This window comes from Pterocles gutturalis, unplaced genomic scaffold (assembly GCF_000699245.1).
Source record: "Pterocles gutturalis isolate BGI_N339 unplaced genomic scaffold, ASM69924v1 scaffold42128, whole genome shotgun sequence".
NCBI lineage: Eukaryota > Metazoa > Chordata > Aves > Pterocliformes > Pteroclidae > Pterocles > Pterocles gutturalis.
In genome coordinates, this window is record NW_010124531.1 from 9,021 (window position 1) to 15,038 (window position 6,018).

The window sequence follows — 6,018 nt, forward strand, 5'->3', positions numbered from 1 at the left end:
CCTGCTACCTCTTTCTTTCTGCCCTCAGTATCTCATACACTGTCTAGAAACTTGCCTGTTTCCAGAGTTTCAGTGGAAGGCTTTGCAGGCAACATTGCTTTGCATGTTCTTCTTCATACATGAAATATTTTTGAGTGACCAGTTGTGGCAGCAGTGGTGCAATCGGTTCTTTACTGCAGTTGTTTCTGAATGAAGGGAGCAGCTTCTTCAGATTTGCTGTGGTGAAGTAGTCCTTCTTTATGTCTGAGCAGAGACAAGGAATAGATAGTCCCAAATTACCTGGCAGTGACCTACATTCAGAAGATGCATGAGTAGTGAGAAGTCTTCTGTTGGAAAATAGCCTAGTAAGTTGAGGAGGGTGAATATGAGTACCCAAATTATAGAAGATAAATAGTATGCAAAGAAGGAGGTAAGAGGATACGCTGTCTTCTCAGAATGGAATTAAGAAGTTACAAAAATGAGAGAAGCCCATTCTTTGGGGACATAGGTCTTTGGCAGGATAAAAGAAAGCGGTAAGAACTTGAATGTGTCATCTACCCCTTGAGGCTTCAAGACCAGGTATATCAGTTTGGATGAAAACTTCTTCTAGCTCAGTATTTAATTTCTAATAAATGACTGAAGTTTATACTGCCGTGTAACTCCTCAGAGTATCTTCTCTGTTCTTTCAGAGCTAGGTTTCATGAACCAGAGATGGCATCTATGTTTAGTGGCTCTTAGCATTTTGGTTTTCTGTGAACTAGTCTGAAAAACATTAATTCTACACTAGACGTGGATAAATTTTGGGTCTCAAATCATCTCACTTTCAAAAGTGTTGGAGTTGCTTCCATTCCAGCTGATCCCAGCTGGCAAAACTGGGAACACAGGAACTTTGTCTACCTGAGAAACAGAGAGAAGCTGACTCAAGATCTCTCTTGTGTTTTAGCCATCATAAAATTTCAGATAGCCTTTGTACAGTGTTAGCGTCTAGAACTTTGAGATAGTTTTGCGGTCTTTCTTTAATGCTTTTCAGCAGTAGTGTTTTCTAAATACATGTTCACAGTCTTTGCTCCTTTACTTTCACAATCATTACTACTCTTTAAAAGTGCCTTTAATATATAGAATCATAGAATGGCTAGGGTTGGAAAGGACCGTAAAGATCATCAAGTTCCAACCCCCCTCAAACAGATTCTCTTAAATTAAATATAATTAAAGTAATTTTAAGTGGTAATTTTTGGAAACCTTTTTAAAATTGCTGAATAGTCCTGTAGCAGAACTTGTCTTCACAGGACAGGTGATCCTAACAATGGCTTGTGCCCCTTCCTATAGTCTGTTAGTTTTTATCATGTAGATTACTTGATCATAGCCATCATTAGAATACGTTCCATGGTCAAATCAAAGCATGACTATGAAAGAGGTTTGATTTTAAAAAGTCTTTGACCTTTCTTGGTTTCATGCTTAATATTTACATGGAAGGACTTTATTTCAAACACTGATGAGTTGTTCCTATTTGCATTTTGTAGTTTTATTTTTGGGATGTGTCTTGTTTAGTCAAAGCAGACAGACACCAAGCCAGAGAGTAAAATATAAAGGTTGAAGAGCAAGCAAGTTATCAGTGCAAATGTAGCCTTTTGTTACAGGTGTCAGCAAAGACAAATTACTAAAAAAGTACAATTACAAAGACAATTACTAAAAAAGCAAAAAAAAAATTGCAAAACATGCAAAAAACCCCCTGTCAGTTTATTTAAACTTGTGAGGGAACCACAAAATAAACCAAAACATTTTCTTTAATCATGTTGTCTCAGAAAGCATGTTCTATGTTGTTGTCTCCTTCTGAGTATTTCTCTGTTGGTTTTTAGGTTTCTGTCCTCCACATTGCACATCAGTGGGATCACTGCTGGACAAAGATAAAGTCATCTTCAACCTATTGAATGAAAGTGGTGAGCGGCTTTCTCATGGCCGATATTTTATCTCCTTTAGAAAGCAGTGTGTCGCGAAAGCAAGTGTCATTATGTATTTTGATGGAAAGCGAAGCCAGTTCTAGATGCTTTTCATGTGTCAAACAGGCTTGCTGTTTTGATTTTTGTTCCTTTTTAACTTTGTACGTTAGTGTAAGGATATATGTTATAGAGTAAGTGCCAGGTCTAAAGTTAAATAAGAATGAACAAATAGCCATGCTGACTCTGCCAATCTTGCATTTCTTTCTGAAGGACTTCAAAGGAACATGTATAGGGGAAAATTAGAAGGAGCGATTACTCGTTAACAAGTCGGTTGGGTAGTTTCTTCACAACCCTAAGACAGTTAGTGGTTGGGTTATACCCTGAAGCATAACTATTTATATCTCTTACAAACATCTGTTGTAGCTTGTATATGTTAAAAATGATATTACTGAACTCCAACAGCTTACTTTCACCTTATGTTAACATTACTGGGTGGTCCCTTTGCTCCTAATTGTGAAGGAGTTAAGTAGAGCAAGTGAAGAGTGATGTATGTTAAGTGACCACTTTGTGTACATCTTTCAGCTCACATTTAATCTCTTCTCCTGAACACTCCTTAACTTGCACAAAGTCTCCATGTTTCTAATTATGATTATCCCTCTTAATTTAGCTTTCTTTCTACTCTACATTTTACCTTCTTATTTTTATTTAAGGCTTGAATTTTTTTCCTTTCACTTTGTTTTGCAGAATGGTTTTGCAAATTCTCTTTCACCACAGTTATCGATGGAGTTTCTGATTGCAGTTTTATGCATCAGCCTCCAGTTTACATGACTGTAAACATTTCCTTGGGTTTTCCTCACACTTTATTTTCAAAATAGATAGAATGAGAGTTAATTCTGTTCTGCATGAAGCAGACTGGCTGACTCTCTTAGCCTCAGGTTATTTTTGTTATTTGTAACTCTTTGAATATAACACAAATGCAGTTTTCCTTCTACTCTCATTTTCTTTAACAAATAATAACTGGCAGTTTTAAAGCTAAGTTGTCCAGAAGTCATGTGCTCTTAGGCTCACTTCAGATACCTTAGGCCATATAGTATTGGTTATAACTATGCTGGTTAAAGATGGTCCTGCTGTGAGTTGATAATTGCCACACATGAGCCAGAAATTACCACACTAATAGGTCAGCGAAGAGCAGGGGTTGTATGAGTGCACAGCAATGTGCTTCAAAGTCAGCTGGTTTACATCATACCCACCTTTAACAGCGGGTTGAACTAGCCTAGCTGACTTTATGTAAAAAGGATCAGAAATCATTCACGTGTTCTGTGAGCTCAGTCGTAGAGCTGTGGAAGTAATTAGCTCTGGCAGGGTGGCAGTGATAAACATCTGGGAGCGATACCAGCTTCGTCTAGTAACGTTTGCAGAATGAACATCTGCTTAGGCTGTGTATCTGCTAACTAGAACTGGATGCTGTCCTAAATTAGGTTATAAAAGCCAAATGTGTAAATACCTTTTCAGTTATTTTTCTTAAAGTTTAACATAGTTTGTTTCTTACCACTACTGGATAATGAGGAGATGTTTCTTGTAAGTGAACTAAGGTAACTCCTCAGTTAATTGCCTTAATTTAAGTGTGTGATTAGCTCAATTTGTTCTTCTTGATTTGCAGTAGTTGTCTTCACTAAATCTCATCAGTTGCTGTCTTGCCTAATAGCCTAATCTTCTTCTACTGTAATTATAAATCAGAGGGGAAGCTCTTACAGGGGAAAAAAGGGTATAGCCACATAGAATTCTTTCCAGCCATTCCTCTGGGAGAAAATAGGGCAAAAGGCCTTCTTGATGAAATAATCTATGGATCTAGCTCAAAGCTGTGCACTTCTTTCTTCCTTTGTGTGGCTTGAGGGATTTACAGATGTGGAATGTCTTTTCCTTATGGAAGTCTGGAAGGAAGGGTTGGTCCAGCTTGTCTGATTCTCCAGAACTTCTTGCCATGTCCTCTTGTCTTTACCAGTTTACATGTGTTATCTTTGTTGCTTCCCTCTCCATATTGTTCTTTGTGTCACTACTATGATCTCACATCCTTGCTAACTCTAAGACATTCTTCCTCTTTTACTTTTCCCTCTTATTTCCTCATTTATGACTAAGAACTTCATCTTTCTCCCACAGCCAAATGATTTATGTAACAGCATATTGTGAATAACTTCTTCAGCTTCTGAAACAATCACTAAATAGTGTTTGCTCTTTCTTTATTGATCTGTTCAACTGTTCTGTTTTTATTTGGAGGGTAGTCTGGTCTGTGTTTTGGATATCACAGTCAGAAATTAAACGTGTGCCTTTTGAGAAGGAAGAAAATCAGCATTTTGTATGTGTCCATTCACTCTATAAATAGAGTTGCCCTGGTTGTAAGTACCATTTTTGAAGGAAAACAAATGTTTAAACGTAAGGCAAATGCTTACAGGGCTGATGTTTTAGCATGTGTCCCCTTAAAGTATTTTGAAAGTTTTCTCACTTTGCTATTGTGGAAAATGCTGATTTAAGTTTAACACTAAAGGATTCATAACTGTAAATAAATTTTTTAAAATCTGAAGTACTTCTATCAGTGAGCGTATTTATGTTCCCTTTTTTTTTTATTTTGGTGGAGAAATCAGTAGTCTTTTTGGAGGCTCAAATAAAGAGATACTGATGTTCCGTGAAGACAGATAGGCAAACTGGAACCAGAAAATACTTTCATCAAAGCTATTAGAAAAACTTTAAATGCAGTCTTTACTCTTTTCCTCTGTAAATTGTATTCTTATGAAAAGCATACTTTGTATAGGCATTCCCAAACTGTAGCCTATCTTTTAGCTGGTATTCTACGAACTACCTAAGACGATATTTGCATGTTGTCTACAGACAGAAATTTGTTCAGCTCTGCAAGCAAATGACCCAATGCCAGAACCAAGATCTGCTCTGTCCACTCTTATTTGTGGTTCCCAAGATGCCTTTGTGTGCGTAAAATGGCATAGACTCCCAAAGAATAGCAGTTTTCATTTAAGCATGAGTGAGTGAAAGTCAAGTAACCTAGGTTGAAAAGGAAGTCATGCTTGTGTCATCCTGGTGAACTTCTCTGGTCTCTAAAGCAGTTAAAAAAAAATAAAAGAAATTACAGTAATGCTTAGGAATTGCACTTTTAATAGATCTTGATGCAAAGTAAAGTTTGAGGTTTATCCTGAGGAGTTAGGTTTGTCTCTGTGCCTGAAACTGTTAAGTAAACAAAGAAAGGAATCTTGACATTTGTCCTGTGTTTCTTAAACAAAACATTTACTTGAGACTGTTATAATCTGTAGGGGAAAATATCCAGAAATGTAAAAATTGTTCTTCAAAGTGGTCATATACTGTAGTAGTATGCAATGGTGAAGGAAAGATGTAAAAATAGTTGAAAAATTTGTTGTGATTGAACACATTACCAAAAAAGTTTTTGTTTCAAATCTTAAACTGGTGAAAATTCTAGTGCTTAGTTCTTTGATACTGACAGAAGTGGAAGAGAACAGATAATCTGGGATTAATACCTGGATGTAATCTTTTTCAAGACATGAGCTCTGTCTTTTTAAATATGAATATTTCTTATAGTAGCTAAGCACTGGACTCATGTCAGGGAAAACTGAGTTCTCTGGTAATATTTAATGGTAATAGCTTAATGAATTGTGTGATTTCAGTTGTAATGGCTGTTAATCTGACAAGAAAATGAAATGTAGTTAGTAATTTGAAGGACAAAGTATCTGATGGTGGTGCTATGCTAAATATATATATATATTTTTTTTAATTACTGAATGGCTACCTTTAAAAAAATGTTTAACTCATCTGGGCACAAAATTTCAACTAAGGCTTAGAGGGAGTAACATACGTAAATTTACTTGTGTTATAAATCCTATTAAAACTATTATTTCCCAAAGTATCATATGTCTGTGAAAATGAGACTTCTGAATTCCTAGGTCACTTTTGAAACTATAAAATCACATAGGCCCAATTGTTTAAAAGCTGTTAGATATTATTCTGTTCTTTTTTGAGCCTTGCATGACTTGAATGGTAGATTCCTGATGTCAGAAGTGATTTGAGACTTTTGTTTCTTAGA